At 40.0% G+C, this 18,753-nt stretch overlaps 1 protein-coding gene across 1 annotated transcript in view; it reads left to right on the top strand.

The window, feature by feature from the left end:
* The window catches only part of SUCLA2 (succinate-CoA ligase, ADP-forming, beta subunit), a 66,649-nt gene that overhangs the window by 34,222 nt on the left and 13,674 nt on the right, over positions 1-18,753 (top strand). The window lies entirely within an intron of this gene.

Raw genomic sequence — 18,753 nt, 5'->3', positions numbered from 1 at the left:
TGTGTTGGTAGAGTGGCTTTGTGTGCTAGGTGTCCTATAGGGCCCAGTGGCTCAGCCTCCCCAATTACCTGAGGTGGACACTCTTGGTGCACCCCTTTGTCAGCTTTGTGCACAGTCTTGTTGTAAGTTAAGCCTTGATTGTTGTTGGTGTCACTGGGAGGAATTGGCCTCCAGGCCAATTGGCTGTGAGAATCACCTGTGTCTACAGTGGGAGAACTTCTGTGCTGGAGACACCCTTATGGGGCAAGACTTGCTTCAGTGGGGCTTTGGTGCTCACTGAGTCTCCCCCGAGTGTGTCCCTTATGGATCTGAGGAGTTGTAATCTGGATGGTCCCACTCTGACCACTGGATACACTGGCTCTTGGATCTCTAAGGATGTGCTAATTTAGCCTCTGTCTGAGGCTGCCTAGCAGGAGCTAGGCGGAGTTTCAGGGAATCAACAGGATGGAGCAAACAGCTATGGCTGCTCCTCAGCCCTACCCTAAGAGGCCCCAACTCTCAGTGTCCTGGTAATCGCAGCAAGCACCTCTGAGAGAAAGCTGCCCTCGAGTTCCGGCTGATGCCAGACAGTCTAGTTTCTCCCTGTATGAGTCTGGGTCCCCAGAGACTCGCCCGAAACTGGAGTTCAGAGCTGTCGGGAGCTTGAGACTCCCTCCCGATTGAGAAAGACAACCGCCAATCAGCCGTGTCCTCAGTTGCCAGCCCTTTCTGCGTGCGCCTCCGTACCTCTGCACTTTACTTCTGCACTTCCTCTGAATCTCAGTGTGCTCTTCTTTTTCCTTCTAGTTGTAGAATTTCCACTCAGCCAGCCTTCCTGTGATTCTGGATGATGTCCCTTTTGTCTTTTAGTTTATTTTTGAAGTTGTTGTGCGAGGCAGCAATTTCTGGTGTTTACCTATGCCGCCATCTTGGTTTCTCTCAAGAATTTTTCATTTTTGTTGAGCATGTTTTCCTCAGTAGACAGAATTTTCTGTTGATATCCTTCGCTACCTGTTTCCTATAGCTACTATAACAAATTGCTACAACTAGGTGGCATAAAATAGCAGTCTCTCACAGTTTTGGAGACCAGAAGTCCAGAATCAGTATCACATCAATTCAAGGTGTCAGCAGTTGTCTGCTCCTTCCAGAGCCTCCAGGGAAGAGTCCAGTTCTTGCCTTTCCTTGATGGCATTTCTTGATTGTGGCCACCTCATTCCCATCTCTGCCTCTGTGGTCACATTAGCTCTCCTCTCTGTGTGTATCTAATTTCCCTCTGCCTCTCTCATAAAAACACTTGTGATGTAATTTATGGCCCACCCAGGTAACTCAGGATGATCTCCTCCTTTCACGATCCTTATTTTAATACATCTGTAAACATTTTACCATAATAAGGCAGTGATTTTCAAACTTTTTCATCTTATGGCACATATAAACTAATTACTAAAATTCTGCAGCACACCAAAAAATATATATATATATTTTGCTGATCTGACAAAAAATAAAAAAGGGTATAATTTTGATTCATTCACTCTAGACAGCTGTTGTTGTGTTTGCTTTTGTCATTTTTTTACTTGACAATCTAAGGGAAAAGAGGCCGGCCAGTCCCCCTGACTAAATAGTCAGGTATATATGTTTTAAAAATTCTTGCTGCACACTAGTGTACTCTTGGAGCACATTGGTTGAAAATTGCTGATATAGCCCTAGCTGGTTTGGCTGAGTAGATAGAGCGTCAACCTGCAGACTGAAGGGTCCCGGGTTAGATTCCGGTCAAGCGTACATGCCCGGCTTGTGGGCTCGATCCCCAGTAGGAGACATGCAAGAGACAGCTGATCAGTGATTCTCTCTCCTCATTGATGTTTCTGTCTCTCTCCTCCTCTCCCTTCCTCTCTGAAATCAATAAAAATATTTAAAAAAAAAGAAAAAAATTGCTGATATAGGATAACATTCACAGATTCTATGTATTAGGATGTGTTATCTTTGGGTGTCCAATGTTCACCCTACTAAAGTACCCAAAGGAAACATGGATAGATTTTCTTATTAATTTGATGAGGTTTTTGTTTATTTTTTAAAAATTTATTTACATGGGTCAAAACTTAGAACAATAGGCCAATTTCTAACAGTTTCACTCATTTATCTTGAAATTTTGTTTTCTCTCCATCCTTATGTCGTCCTGTTCCTCTCTCCTCATTTTTAGTTTCTTGTGTGTTTTCCCCACTGTTTTGTTTTGTTATTTGCAAATAAAAACAAATACGAAAGTAGGTCTTAACTCCCCTTTACAGAAAAGATTGTGTATTCTATATACATTTCATATTTTTCTTATTCACCTAATAATGCATTCTGATGGTGTTCCCATGTGTTTATACTCTATATATTAAAGACGCTACTTAACTGGCATTTGTTATTAATACTTCCCCAAGTTTGTCTATTGATCAATTTGGTTTGCTTTTTTGGACATACTAAAGCTTTTTGTTTTTCATCTAGTCAGGTCTTATTTTAACTTCCATTGCTTCTATGCTTAGAGATTTTTTTTTCCTCTAAGAAAAAATATAATTTTTTTTTATGTGGGTATTATATTTTTTCATAGATTTGTTTGTATAAGTATACTTTTGGTTGCTATTTTGAATGGGAACTCTTCTGCAATTATATAAAATCAGTAGATATTTATCTGTAGTGTGTTCTGTTCTTTATTATTTTGCTTTTTGATTTTCAGTCTTTGCTTAATCAAGATTTTACTTTAGCTTTAATTCTTTTTTTCCAAATTGTCAGTTTTCCTAAACTCATTAAATATAATATCCTTCCTTACTGATTTTTATACCCCTTCTTACCATATTCATATGTCTGATTCCATAGGTCTGTTTATTTTTATTTCAATAATTGTAAGTTTCAAGAATGAAAAAGTCTTCCCTCGTATGCTTATTTAAAAATGCCTTTTTTAAAGAGGCAGCTCTTATTTTTTTTTTAGACTTGTATTACTGAATTCTTTCTAAGTCCAAGATCTTTTAAGAATGCAGTGAAGGCCCCAACCGGTTTGGCTCAGTGGATAGAGCGTTGGCCTGCAGACTGAAGGGTCCCAGGTTTGATTCCAGTCAAGGGCATGTACCTTGGTTGTGGGCACATCCCCAACAGGGGTTGTGCAGGAAGCAGCTGATCGATGTTTCTCTCTCATTGATGTTTCTAACTCTCTATCCCTCTCCCTTCCTCTCTGTGAAAAATCAATAAAATATGTATTAAAAAATTTAAAAAAAGAATGCAGTGAAGGATAGCACAGCCTGCCTGGAGACACCTGGAAGAGTCTGTGGGTTTCTTTGGAGCTCCTGCAGCCTATTTGTCTAGCTAAAGTTTTGATCAGTTTTCTTATACTTTTCTCTTAAACTTTTTAAAAAATATATTTTTATTAATTTCAGAGAGAAAGAGAGAGGGAGAGAGAGATAGAAACATCAGTGATGAGAGAGAATCATTGATTGGTTGCCTCCTGCACCTCCCCCCCCCACGGGATCGAGCCCGAAACCTAGGCAAATGCCCTAGGCCGGAATCTAACCCGGGACCCTTCAGTCTGCAGGCCAGTGCTCTATCCACTGTGCCAAGCCGGTTAGGGCTTATACATTTCAAAGATCAACTTCTGAGGTGCTTCCAGTCAAGTTGGCAGAATAGGAAAACACTGTGCTCATCACCTCCCACAACCACGTGAATATTATAACTAAACTATAGAACAACCGTCATTGAGAACTGCCTGAAGTCTAGCTGGACAGAAGTCCTATAACTAAGGATATACAAAAGAAATCATATCAGCTGGTGGGAGGGAAAGAAATTTAATGGGCTGGTCCCATACTCATTTGTGGTAGATACAGCTTGGGAGGGATATCTCGGTTGTCGGGTCTCCCCCAAGGTACAAGGGGTTCCCGTTTTGAGAAGAGAAGTCCCCATAACTTCTGTCTTTGAAAACCAGTGGAGATTGTGGCTCCTGTTGTCCCATGCATTCCTCTTAAAGGAACCATGCTTGGATGCAATCCCCCTGGACTCTGGTACTAGGGAGGCAGCTGAAAAGGCACCAGAGACTTTCAGGGGAAACTGAATTGACTGGTTTTAGGGCGAGGGCTGGAGGAGCAGTTTTCTCCAAGCAGACATGCTATCAGAAGCCATTTTTCCTATTTTGAGCCTCCTGCAACCCAACCTACATGCTCAGACAGGCACCTTATCTGAGTTTCCATCAACCTTGCTAACACAATATACTCCACCCTAGTGATTCTCTGAGACTCCACCTCATCTAGCTTGCTGGCCACCCAAACCACTTAAACTACTTCAAGTACCTTTTCCCTTCAAAGCACCTTGTCTAGTCTCATGTTGTGGACTTTCCTAAAATCTCTCAAAGGTTTACAGGTCCCAAACCAGTATCTGGCCTCAGCATGCTCCAATACCTCTTGCTAAGCAGCCCCAAACCCAGCACTAGTGGCAGCCAGCCTTAGTTTGCATCTTAGCCTCTCCCAGGCACCTCTTAAGCCCAGCACAAGTGGCAACCATCTGCAAATCACTTTGTAGCTCATACCAAATGGCCCAGAGTAGGGCACAGGCAGCAGTTGATCTTGGCCTGCACCAGAGCCAAGAGGTGCCAGAACCAATATATATGATTGCCAGCTTCAGATCACACCAGAGCACCACCCAACCCCCTCGCAAATGACACAACCAAAGGGCAGACTCAGCTGGTACCAGAGCTCCATAGGGTCAGCCCCTGCAAAACAACACCTTCATCATAATCTCTGCCAGTCTTCACAGCCAGTCAGCCTGAGGGTCAGTCATCTCATTGACATTTGAACAACAATCAAGGTTCAACTACAACAGGAAGACACATACGACCCACACAAAGGACATACCTGAAGCACCCGGTTCAGGTGACCACTGGGCCCCAATGGACACCTACTACATAAGGCCATTGTACTAAGACTAGAAGACATAGCAGCTCTACCTAATAGAAACAAACACAGGGAGGCAGCCAAAATGAGGAGACAGAAATGTCCCAAATGAAAGAACAGAACAAAATTCCAAAAAAAGAACTAAACAAAATGGAGACAATCTGCCAGATGCAGAGTTCTAAGCTCTGGTTATAAGGATACTCAGTGATCTCAGTGAGAACTTGAGCAAAGAGATAGGAAACATAAAAATGGAAATAAAAAAGATGAGAAAGAACTAGGCAGAAATGGATAATACAATAACTAAAATGAAGAATATATTAGAGGGAATCAACTGTAGATTACATGAAGCTGTAGATCAGCAGTTCTCAAGCTGTGGGTCACGACCCCTTTGGGGGTCGAACGACCCTTTCACAGGGGTCGCCTAAGACCATTGGAAAACACATATAATTATATATTGTTTTAGTGATTAATCGCTGTGCTTTAATTATGTTCAATTTGTAACAATGAAAATACATCCTGCATATCAGATATTTACATTATGATTCATAACAGTAGCAAAATTACAGTTATGAAGTAGCAATGAAAATAATTTTATGGTTGGGGGTCACCACAACATGAGGAACTGTATTAAAGGGTCGCGGCATTAGGAAGGTTGAGAACCACTGCTGTAGATTGAATGGGCAATTTGGAAGACACGGTATCAGAAAACACCCAAGCAGAATAGCAAAAAGAAAAAATAATTTTTAAAAATAAGGCTAGTTTAAGGGACCTCTGGGACAACATCAAGCATAGCAATATTCATAGGGGTACAGAAGGAGAAGAGAGAGCAGAAGGGTTTGAAAGCCTATTTGTAGAAATAAAGATGGAAAATTCTCTTAACCTGGTGAAATCAATAGATATATAAGCCCAGGAAGTACAGAGTCCCACATAAGGTAAGTTCAAAGAGGTCCACACCAAGAGTCAACATAATTAAAATGCCAAAGGTTAAAGACAAAGAGCTCTCCTAAAAGCAAGAGAAAAGTAGTTATCTATCAGGGAGCTCCCAATAAGACAGTCAGCTGATTTCTTATTAGAATCTAGGCAGGCCAGAAGGGATTGGCATGATATGCTCAAAAATGATTAATAGCAAGGACCTAAAACCAAGAATACCCAGCAAAGCTGCCATCTAGAATCAAAGAACAGATAAAGAGCTTCACAGACAAAAAAAGCTAAAGGATTTCATTACCACCAAACCAGTAGTACAAGAAATATTTTAAAGGGATTTCTTTAAGAAAAGAAGGGGCCCTGACTGGTTTGGCTTAGTGGATAGAGCGTCGGCCTGCGGACTCAAGGGTCCCAGGTTCGGTTCCAGTCAAGGGCACGTACCTTGGTTGCGGGCACATCTCCAGTGGGGGGTGTGCAGGAGGCAGCCGATCAATGTTTCTCTCTCATCGATGTTTCTGACTCTCTATCCCTCTCCCTTCCTCTCTGTAAAAAATCAATAAAATATATTTTTTAAAAAAAAGAAAAAGAAGGGGGGGAGTTAAAAATGGGAATATTGAAATGGCAATAACTGCCTGTCTATCAGCAATTACTTTAAATGTAAATGGATTAAATGCTCCAATAAAAACAAGACACTCACATACTGCCTATAAATACTTTCAGTCAAAAAGATAGTCACAGACTGAAAATAAAAGAATAGAAAGAGATATTTTGTAAAAATGGAAACAAAAAATCTGGGGTAACAATGCTTATACCAGACAGAACAGACTTTAAAAACAACGGCTATAGCCGTAACCGGTTTGGTTCAGTGGATAGACCGTCGGCCTGCGGACTGAAGGGTCCCAGGTTTGATTTCGGTTAAGGGCATGTACCTGGGTTGCGGGCACATCCCCAGTGGGAGGTGTGCAGGAGGCAGCTGATTGATGTTTATAACTCTATATACCTTTTCCTTCCTCTCTGTAAAAACTCAATAAAAAATATTTTTAAAAAAACAAAAACAAAAAACAAAGGCTATAAGAGACAAAGAAGGACCCAGCAATTCCACTTCTGGGTATTTATCTGAAGAAACCTAAAACACTAATTCGAAAAGACATATGCATCTATATGTTCATTGCAGCATTATTTACAATGGCTAAGTTAGCAACCAAAGTATCTATCAGTGGGTGAATGGATAAAGAAATGGTGCTTATATACAATGCAATGTGATGCAGCCTTCAAAAAGAATAAAATCTTGCCCTAACTGGTTTAGCTCAGTGGATAGAGCATCGACCTGCAGACTGAAAGGTCCCAGGTTCGATTCCAGTCAAGGGCATGTACCTTGGTTGTGGGCACATCCCCAGTAGGAGGTGTGCAGGAGGCAGCTGATTGATCTTTCTCTCCTATCAATGTTTCTAACTCTCTATCCCTCTCCCTTCTTCTCTGAAAAAAAATCAATAAAACATATTTTAAAAATTTTTAAAAAAAAGAATGAAATCTTGCCATCTGCAGCAAAGTGGATGGACCTAGAAGGTCTTCTGAGTGAAGTCTGACATTAAAAGACAAATGCCATTTGATTCACTTATATTTAGAATCTAAAAAACAAAATAAAGCATAGACAAACACAGATACAGAGAACCTCTTGATGGTTGCCAGATGAGAGGGGTACTGGAGGGATGGATGAAAAAGGGGAAGGGATTAAGAAGTACAAATTGGTAGTTAAAAAGTAGTCATAAGGATGTAAAATATAGCTTGGGGAATATAGTCAGTAATATTTTAATAACTATGAGTCAAATGGGTATTAGATTTATTAGGATGATCACTTCATAAGTTATATGTCTAATCACTATGTTGTACACCTGAAACTAATATAATATTGTATGTCAGCTGTAATTGAAAAATAAGAAGTAATTAAAAACATGAATGCAGTGAGAATTGAATGAAAGCAAGTTCCTTCATCCAAGGAAAGTGCTCTAGTGTTTCCATGGGAGTATGTGTACAGGTTCTATTTTTCTTTCTTTTTTTTTTAACTATGTTTTTGTTTATTTTAGAGAGAGGAAGGGAGAAGGAGAGAGAGAAACATTGATGGGAGAGAGAAACATTGGCTGCCTCCTGTACACCTCCTACTGGGATCAAGCCTGGGACCCAGGCATGTGCCCTGACCAGGAATCAAACCAGATGACGCTCAATTGAGCCACCCAGCCAGGGCCACAGGTACTATTTTTCATTCAGTCTAGAGCTTCACAAACTCCTTGAAACCTTTGGTTCTGATTTGGGTACTTGGATGTCATATTACTGAGTCCTATTGCTAGACAACCTTTAGAATCCTTTTGTCAGATTTCAAAAAAAATTATGCTGTAACTAGAGGCCCAGGGCATGAAATTTTTGCACAGTGGGTGGGGGGGTCCCTCAGCCCGGCCTGCACCCTCTCCAATCTGGGACCCCTGCCTGCCTGATCACCCCTAACCACCTCTGCCTGCCGGCCTGATCTCCCTAACTGCTTGCCCCTGCCAGCCTGATTGCCCTAACTGCTCTCCCCTGCCTGTCTGATCACCCCTAACCACCTCTGCCTCGGGCCCCACCACAGTGGCTTTGTCCAGAAGGACGTTCTGAAGATGTCTGGTCTAATTAGCATATTACCCTTTTATTAGTATAGATCAGCGGTTCTCAACCTGTGGGTCGCAACCCCTTTGGCGGTCGAACGACCCTTTCACAGGGGTTGCCTAAGACCATCCTGCATATCAGATATTTACATTACTATTCATAACAGTAGCAACATTACAGTTATGAAGTAGCAACAAAAATAATTTTATGGTTGGGTCACAACATGTGGAACTGTATTTAAAGGGCCAGAAGGTTGAGAACCACTGGTATAGATTCTATTGGGATTGTAAAATTGGGGGAAGGGGGCAGTTAATATCTTAGTAATAGTTTTCCCAACTAGAAATACATTTTTTTCCATTTATACAAGTCTTAATTTATAAGACTTACAAGGTTGTGTTTTTTTTTCATATTCCACATATAAGTGAATCCCTATGGTATTCATCTTTCTCTGCTTGACTTACTTCACTTAGCATAATACCCTTTAGATTTATACATGTGCAAATGGCAAGGTTTCATTCTTTTTATTTCTGCATCATAGTCCAATGTGTGTGTGTGTATCTTTATCCATCTATTGATGGACACCTAGGTTGCTTCCGTATCTTGGCTATTGTAAATAACTAGAGGCCTGATGCACGAGATTTGTGCACTCGGTGGTCCCTCAGCCCAGCCTGTGCCCTCTCGCAGTCCAGGAGTCCTCGGGGATGTCTGGCAGTCGGACATCCTTAGCGCTGACGTGGAGGCGAGTGAGGCTCCTGTCACCACTGCTGCGCTCACCAGCTGTGAGCCCGGCTTCTGGCTGAGCAGTGCTCCCCCTGTGGGAGCACACTGACCACCAGGGGACAGCGCTGCATTGAGCATCTGCCCCCTGGTGGTCAGTGTGTGTCATGGTGACCAGTCGTTCCGCCATTCGGTTGATTTGCATATTAGCCTTTTATTATGTAGGACTAGACGTCCGGTGCACGGATTCGTGCATGGGTGGGGTCTGGCTGGCCTGCCCCAGTGGGGGATATAGGGCCGGGCCAGCAGGGTGGAGGGACCTCAGGTGGTTGGTTGGCTGGCCTCGCCCCCGATCAGGGCGTTGGGGGTTGATTGGGCACTGAGCCGGAAGGGGTTGGGAGTGTATTGGGGCCCAGATCAGGCTGGTTGGCTGCCGCAGTGCGCATCATAGCCACCAGTTGCTCTGGTCGTTCGTTGTTCCAGTTGCTGGACTTTTATATATATAGATACTGCAATAAGCATAGGAATGCCTGTTTTTTAATTAGTGTTCTTATTTTCTTTGGATAAATACCCAGAAGTGGAATTGCTAGAGCAGGGGTGGGCAAACTTTTTGACTCGAGGGCCACAATGGGTTCTTAAACTGGACTGGATGGCTGGAACAAAAGCATGGATGGAGTGTTTGTGTGAACTAATATAAATTCAAAGTAAACATCATTACATAAAAGGGTACGGTCTTTTTCTTTTTTAGTTTTATTCATTTCAAATGGGCCGGATCCGGCCCACGGGCTGTAGTTTGCCCACGGCTGTGCTAGAGTGTATGCTATATCTATTTTTAGTTTTTTGAGGAATCTTCATACTATTTTTCATAGGAGCTGCAATTTCCAGCCCCACCAACTATATACAAGAGTTTTCTTTTCTCCACATTCTCACCAATACATGCTACTTGTGGACTTTTTGTAATAGCTGTTGTAATAGACTGGTGTGAGGTGATATCTGATTATGGTTTTGATTTGTATATCCCTGATGATTAGTGATGTTGAACATCTTATATGTGTATTGGTCATCTGTATCCCTTCTTTGGAGAAATGTCTTTTCGTGTCTTCTGTTCTTTTTTCGATTGGATTGTTTATATTTTTTGTTATTGAGTTGTATGACTTTTAAAAATATATTTTGGCCCTAGCCGGTTTGGCTCAGTGGATAGAGCAGCCTGCAGACTGACGGATCCCAGGTTTGTTTCCAGTCAAGGGCAAATGCCCGGGTTGTGGGCTTGATCCCTGATAGGGGGCATGCAGAAGGCAGCTGATCAATTATTCTCTCATCATTGATGTTTCTATTTCTCTCTCCTTCTCCCTCTCCCTTCCTCTCTGAAATAAATAAAAATACTTATATATATTTTGGATATCAACCCTGCAGGGATGGGGAATTTTTTTTGCCAAGGGCCATTGGATATTTATAACATCATTTGAGGGCCATACAAAATTATCAACTTAAAAATTAGCCTGCTCTATTTGTCAAACATTTCATTAACTCACCCTTTATGCCTTAGCAGGGCCAGACCAAATGATAAGGCCTGCGAGCCTGACGTTCCCCACCCCTGCCTTCTTGGTTAATATCATTTGCACATATATTCTCCCAGTCAGTAGGTTGCCTTTTTGTTTTATTGAAGGTTTTTTTTCACGGTGCAGAGCTTTTTAGTTTGATGTAGAATCATTTGTTTATTTGTGCTTTTGTTTCTATTGTCTAGAAAGATATTACTCAGACTGATGTCAGATAGTTTACTTTCTATATTTTCTTCTAAGGTTTTTTTGTTTTCAGGCCTTTCTTTTAAATCTTTAACTCATTTTGAGTTTATTTTCATATATGGTGTAAAAGAGTGGTCTGGTTTTATTATTTTGCAGTTATCTGTCCAGTTCTACCAGCACCACTTGTTGAAGACACTGTCATTATTCCATTAAATGTTTTTGCCTCCTTTGTTATAGATTATTTAACCATTTAAGTGAGGATCTGTTTCTGAGTTCTCTGTTCTGTTCCATTGATCTATTTGTCTGTTTTTGTGCCAGTAATATACAGTTAGATTAATACAGCTTTGTAGTATAGTTTGAGATCAGTGAGTGTGATACCTCCAACTTTGTTCTTATTTCTCAAGATTGCTGTGGCTATTCCAGGTCTTTTGTGGTTCCATATAAATTTTAGGATTATTTGTTCCTGTTCTAAGAAGAATGACATTGGTATTTTGATTGGAATTACATTGAATCTGTAAATTGCTTTGAGCTTTATGATCATTTTAGCAATGTGAATCCTTTCTATCCATGAGCACAGTATGTCCTTTCATTTATTTGTGTCCTCTTCAGTTTTTTTCTTCAGTGTTTTATAGATTTCAGAGAAGAGGTCTTTCACCTCCTTGGTTAAATTTACTCCTAAGTATTTTTTTTAATATATTTTTTTATTGAGTTCAGAGAGGAAGGGAGAGGGAGAGAGAGGTAGAAAATTCAATGACAAGAGAGAATCATTGGTTGGCTGCCTCCTGCATTGCCCCACACTGGGGATTGAGCCCACAACCCGGGCATGTGCCCCTGACCAGAATCAAACCTGGGACCCTTTGGTCCAAAGGCCAACGTTCCATCCACTTTGTCAAACCGGTTAGGGCTTTTCTTACTTTTTATTTGTGGTATACAGAGACTATTTGCTGATTTTATTCACTTGTAGATTTTAATTCTATTATTGTATTTTTTTCCCTTAGTCTTTTAAAAATGTCTCTGTTGTATTTCAGGTTGTCTCTCATGTTCAGTTTATTTTCAGTTTCTTATTTCATAATACATAGTTCTGAATTTTTTCCCTCTATTTAACAAAAACATCCTATATAATAAAAGGGTAATATGCAAATTGACCCTAACAGCAGAACTACCAGGAATGACCAGTGCGCTCCCACAGGGGGAGCTCTGCTCAGCCACAAGCAAGGCTGATGGCTGCGAGTGCAGCAGCAGTGGCGGGAGCCTCTCCCACCTCCTCCGCAGCACTCAGGATGTCTGACTGCAGCTAGTCCATCAGTCGGACATCCCCTGAGGGCTCCTGGGCTGCCAGAGGGATGTCTGACTGCCAGCTTAGGCCCAATATCCCAGGGAGTGGGCCTAAGCTGGCAGGTGGACATCCCCTGAGGGGTCCTGGACTGCAAGAGGGTGCAAGCCAGACTGAGAGACCCCTCTCCCCCGAGTGCGTGAATTTTTATGCAGTGGGCCTATAGTAGCAAATAATGTTTGTTAGGCACTGTTGTAAGCACTTTACAGATATGAACCCGTTTACTTCATTTGGTGTTTATAACAGTTCAGTGAGGTAGGTACTACTACTACTAACCTTATTTTATAGGTTAGGAAAATGTGTTACCAAAGGATTAAGTGGTTGCCTCAGGACTCATGGCTAGTGGTGAAGATTTGATCTCACTAACACTCCTTAGTGTTTTCTTGACCCATTGAGTTTAACCATCAAGCCTATGACCTATCAAGGGTAGGTAGACATGGAGCTTTTGAGGTATGAGAGTTTAGCTGTCTGGGTAGTCCTGCTCTGACTTTGAGGCTGCCATCCTGTTCCGAACTACGGTTCTTTTGGATATTCTGGGGACACCTGTATGTAGTTTGGATGTTTGTCCTCAGAGGTTTCTGAAATGGATTAAAATAATATGCTAATATCAGCTATAAGAATGTATTTTGCTCAATTCCATAAATTCATTCTTTCCTGTTTTGTTTTTTCTTGAATAAAAAAGAGCTGTTTTAATGTGGTGCTTTTGAGATGGAAGGTCTTGCTCCTCCGTGTAGAATATTCTTTTGACAGATATAGCCTTATCACACTTATACAATAAGCACATGTCAAATACAGTTTTATTAAATTTCTATTGTTAGTAAAATATTAATTCATTTTCATTGTTTAAAAATATTAAACATTTTATTTTTTTCCTTTTTTAAAATTTAAATTCTTTATTGTTTAAAGTATTACATAAGTCTCCTTTTTCCCCCATTGACCTCTCCCCAGCTGCTCCCACCCCCCAGCACATGCCCTCACCCCCCTACTGTCTGGGTCCATTGGTTATGTTATAGATTCTTCACCATAAAATACTCTAATAGTAAACTCTGCATAATGACACACCTGGAATTTAAAGCCCAAATGTAATAAAGTCCACATGACTTATAGAACTGAAGTACCAAGTCAGATTTTTCTTCTGAGTTAGGAGTCCAAAAAATTAATGTGTTAAAACTTATTGAATATTTTTGTAATATTAGCTAGACAGGTTATGAATTCTGGATTAAGTCTGGATTATTTTAGCCATGGCAGTTTGGACTGTTTCTCATAGTAATGGGTATAGTTTCCTCATGGTTTCAGAAGTTATATTGTTTGAATATCAGGTCTTTTATGGGCCTCACTTTTTTTTTTTTTTGAATCCCTAAAAGAAGGTCATGTTCATGTTTGTCTTCTATTTAGGCGAAAAGTTATATTTTTTGGATTTGTTATTTATAACTTTATACATCTAAGTCTTCTACTTTTTTTATTTTTTAAAATTTATCTTTATTGTTGAAAATATTACAGATGTCCCCCCTCTCTTTTTTTCCCATTGACCCCCCTCCACCCCAAACCCATCCCTCCTAGGCCTTCACCACACTGTTGTCTGTGTCCATGGGCTATGCATATATGCAGATAAGTTCCCCAGTTAATCTCTCCCCACACCCCCACCTTCTCTCTGAGATTTGTCAGTTTGTTCCATGCTTCTGTGTCTCTGGATCTGTTTTGTTCATCAGTTTATCTTGTTCATTAGATTACACAAACAGTGGGGCCTTGACTTACGAGTTTAATCTATGTAGTATTCCACTGATGTAAATATACCACAGCTTTTTTATCCACTTATCTACTGATAGGCACTTGGGCTATTTCCAGATATTAGCTATTGGAAATTGTGGTGCTATGCACATTCTTTCTGATTGGTGTTTTGGGTTTCTTAGAGTATGTTCCTAAAAGTGGGATCACTGTGTCAAATAGCAGTTCCATTTTTAATTTTTTGAGGAAACTCCATACTGTTTTCCACAGTGGCTGCACCAGTCTACATTTCCACCAACAGTATACTAAGGTTCCCTTTTCTCCACATCCTTGCCAGCACTTGTCATTTATTGATCTGTTGATGATAGCCATTCTGAGAGGTGTGAGTTCATACCTCATTGTCATTTTAATTTGCATCTCTTGGATGATTGGTAACTGAGAATTTTTTCATATGCCTCTTGGCCATCTGTATGTCCACTTTGGAGAAATGTCTATTTAGGTCCTTTGCTCATTTTTTAATTGAATTATTTGTCTCTCTTTTGTGAAGTTGTATGAGTTCCTTATGTATTTTGGAAATTAACCTTTTATGAGAAGTAACATTGGCAAATATGTTCTCCCATACAGCGGGCTCACTTTTCATTTTGTTGATGGTTTCTTTTGCTGTGCAGAAGCTTTTTATTTTACTGTAGTCCCGTTTGTTTATGTTTCCCTTAATTTCCCATGCATGGGCCTCACTTTTAAAGAGGTACGCAAAGTTAATAATACAAATATATCATATCATTAACACCTCAGTTATCAAATTTGTAAAAAACAAAAGTACCAGCCATTCCCATCATCAGGAACAACGATACCAACACAGTTCTGTTCTCAGAACCTTGTACTTAGTTTTGTCGAAGGTCATGGAAGAAACTGAGTGGAAGCTGAGTGAAAGAGAGTAGACTATATTAGTCTCACCAGGATGCCATTTTGTCCTGATTGTATTACCTGTGAACTTAAAATCGATGCGTTTGTGATTGTGGGATTGAGGGTTGGACCATGACTAATATATCAATCTGTAGGCTCTTTCAAATTTTTCCCCTTTTGAGAACCATGATTTTGGCACTCTAGTATGAATTGCGTATGGGTCCTGTTTACTGATACTGCACTCACCCTTGCAAGCATTGTCCGCGGCTCTTTCTACTGACTGTTACTGGGGGGAGGGGGAGGGTTCAGGCCTAAGAATTCTGTCTCCTAAGGATTTCACCCCAAGTATATTTGCATTGGAGAATCATCTGCAACTAGCTTCTGAGTGAATCTTCAGGAGTCTGTACCCCGAAGTACTAGTAAAGATTAATGCCTTTGCTGTATGTTCCTCATTTTTTTTTGAACAGCACATTAAATTTTTTAACATAATGGAAAATGCATTTAGGAAAGCATTTTTTTTTTCAAATACCAATTAAAAAATAAAATACAGAACCACAAGTGAAAGTCTCAACAAATATTTAAGAATTAATAACATAGTTAATGGTCTTTACACACAAAGCAATAAAACTAGAAATTCATGTTTTTTTAAATTTAAAGAAAATATTTTAATTCATAAGTTAATGTAGAAATCATAATGGAACCTGCAACATAAGTATGTGCCCTGACGGCAAATCAAACCCGAGACCCTTTGCTGCATGGGATGATGCTCCAACCTGAGCCACACTGGTCAGGATCCAATTTATTCCCTTTCAAACTGGAGGCCTGGACATGTGGCATTGCAGCAGGTGCAGCCCATAACTCTTGATCTGTTTCTCCTGCTCGGTGCCCTCACCTGGCCCCACGTTGTTTGAATTCTACCAGGTGGTCAACGGGCTCCTGGAGGTTCAGCGGCAAGCCCAAGAGGGGACATTTTTCACCGTTTTTTAAAAACCTTCAATCATATTTGTGTCCATGTGTGTATGTATAGATATGTGTATGTATACATTTAATTTTATCCCACACATAGATTTGTGTAACCACCAGCACAGTCGAGATACAGACCTGTTTCATTACCACTTCTCATGTAGTTCTTTTTATTCACATCCTTCACACAATTCTTCCCTACCCTGTCCTGTGCCCTGGAAACCACTAGTCTGTTTCCATCATTTTGTTATTTTGAAAATGTTATATAAATGGAATTATACTCTGTAATATTTTGAGAACCACCTTTTTATTAAACAAATTGTCTTTGAAGTCTGCCCATGTTGTTGCATGTACCAATAGTTCATCCATTTTACTGCTGAGTTGTATTCCATTGTTTGGATGTACCAGAATTCATTCAACCACTAACCCTTTGAAGGTATTTTGGGTGTTTTCAATATTTTGCTCTTACTAATAAAGCTATTATGAACATTTATATATCAGTTTTGCATGACCATAAGTTTTCCATGTTCTTTGAGCCCTTCTTTATTTTTGGTGCAACAGGATATTCCAGGATTGTTATCTTTTACTTTCTTACAATTCTGCAGTTAGCTTTTGCACCAAGGGACCCTGGTTCCTTTAATGGAAAGTGGTATTTAGAAACCAAGATATGCATTCTATCTGTGCTTGTTGCTGTTGACGTGTTATTTTTTCCAAACCTTTTCAGTGCACAGAGCCTAGAAGGAGAGGGGGGCTGGGGGGGAGCGTGAGCGCACGCGCTCAGGTGGTGTAGCTCAGTGGTTGAGTGTCAACCTATGTACCAGGAGGTCACAGTTTGATTCCCGGTCAGGGCACATGTCCGGGTTGCAGGCTTGATTCCCAGTAAGGGGCATGCAGGTGGCAGCTGATCAATGATTCTCTCTCATCATTGATATTTCTATCTCTCTTTCTCCCTCTCCCTTTCTCTCGGAAATCAATAAAAATATATTTAAAAAAAAGAAAAGAGAACGTGATAGAGTGTGTATACATACATAAAAATACACCTATATTTTTATCTATGCCTATCTTTTAAAATCTCTGAATTTATACTGGTACCTCTAATTTCACTCCAATACCACAAAATCCATTCTAGTTCTTTCCCTTTCCATATTTGAAATTCTTTTAGCCAACATTGCTCATATAGACATATATTTATGGTATTATTTTCCTTTCTGTAGACCATGGTTTCTTAACATTGTCACTGTTGTCATTTTGGGGCCAGATCATTGGGAGGGTACGGATGGGAGAAGTCTGTCCTGTGCATTGTAGACTCAGATGCCAATTAGTGACCATTAGTTATGACAACCAAAAATGCCCCTAGATATTGCCACATGTCCCCAATGGGACAAACTGCCTTGTTGAGACCACTGCTCTAGATTCTAATTCCACATGTTACATTCCTTGAGCCCGAGGAACTCCCTTTAGCATTTTCTCTTGATTTGGTCTGCTAGTTATGAATTTTGCCTCCATTTGTCTGAAAATATCTTAATTTTCTATTTTTAAATATATTTTCACTGGGTAAAGAAATCTGGCTTGACGTATATGTTTTTTTATCTCTCCACATATTTTTTTCTGCTACATTCTCCTCCCCGTCTCCTTCTAATTTCACATATTGTAAGATGACTTTATATTATCCAATAAGTCATTGAAGTGAGGTTTTTAATCATTTTCAGATTGGATGACTTCAGGATCTGACCTGTCTCCAATTTGTTAAGCCCACCCATAAATTTTTCATTTCAGATATTGTGGTATTTAAAAACCAATACCTTTTTAGATTTTCTAATTAGTTCCTTTTTATAGTTTTATTTTCTGCTGAGATTACTTATCTGGTGCTTTATTATCATATTTTCCTTTAAATCCTTAAACCTTTTTAAAATAACTGTTTCATAGCCCTCTGATAATTCCAAATCTGTGTCATCTTGGATTGGGTGCTCTTGATTGCTTTTTCTCTTTACTCTTAGTCACATTTTCCTGTTTCTTCACAAATGTAATAATTTTTCATGGTATATGGGACATTTTTGGAGTTATGGTGTAGAGATTTTGGATTCTGTTATCTTCCTCTGAAAGAATGTTTATTTTTGATATTAGTAGTTAACTTAGCTGGACTCCAAATTGTCTCTTGTGTTGGGCAGCAGCTAAAACTGCTCAGTTTTTTCAGCCTCTATTCAAGAACTGCAAGGAGAATGTTATAGTTAGTTGGATTGGAGCAAAGAATGTGGTAGAGTACTGAAAGATGAAGTTTGAGAGGTGAACTACATATGAGCCTTGTTGTAGAGCACTGTAGGCTAAAGCCTGATTAGAGTGGATTAAAGAAAGGAAGCAGAAGAAAAATTTGGTACAATGAATTTAATCACAGGGATTGGGAGATAAAATTTTGGGCTTTGTGGGGCACATATAGTCACAGTTGCTGCTGCTTTTCTTCTTGTTCTTCTTCCTTTGTCCTTTCCCCTATATTCTTCCCAACCTATTAAAAATGTAAAACCCATTATTAGTTCACAGGACATAAAAAATAGGCATAGGCTGAATCTGGCCCTTAGCCAGTTTCCTGATCCCTGGTTTACACAGACAACTCTCTCCATGAGTTTTGCTGTATAGAAAGAGAAGAGTAAGGGGAATATAACGGTTAAAGTACTTTTTATTAAGTTGGAGGAAAGAACAGCATTTTTTGCAAGTCAGTTTGATTTAGCCAATAGAAAAGGGGAGGATTTATAATGTAGGAAAAACGGAATTGCTGGAACAATGTCGTTGAATGCGTGAGAGGGAATGGAATCTAGGGCCCAAGTGAAGGGTTTAACTGGGAGCATCCATAGTTAATTGGTAATTTTTAAAATATTTAAGTTTTTTCAGGGATTTCCCCTCCCCCCCCCTTCTTTATCTGTTGCCTAGG

The sequence above is a fragment of the Myotis davidii genome, unplaced genomic scaffold (assembly GCF_000327345.1).
Source record: "Myotis davidii unplaced genomic scaffold, ASM32734v1 scaffold1947, whole genome shotgun sequence".
NCBI lineage: Eukaryota > Metazoa > Chordata > Mammalia > Chiroptera > Vespertilionidae > Myotis > Myotis davidii.
The sequence above is the reverse complement of the archived record's forward strand: the minus strand, read 5'-3'. Positions and strand labels throughout refer to the sequence as shown.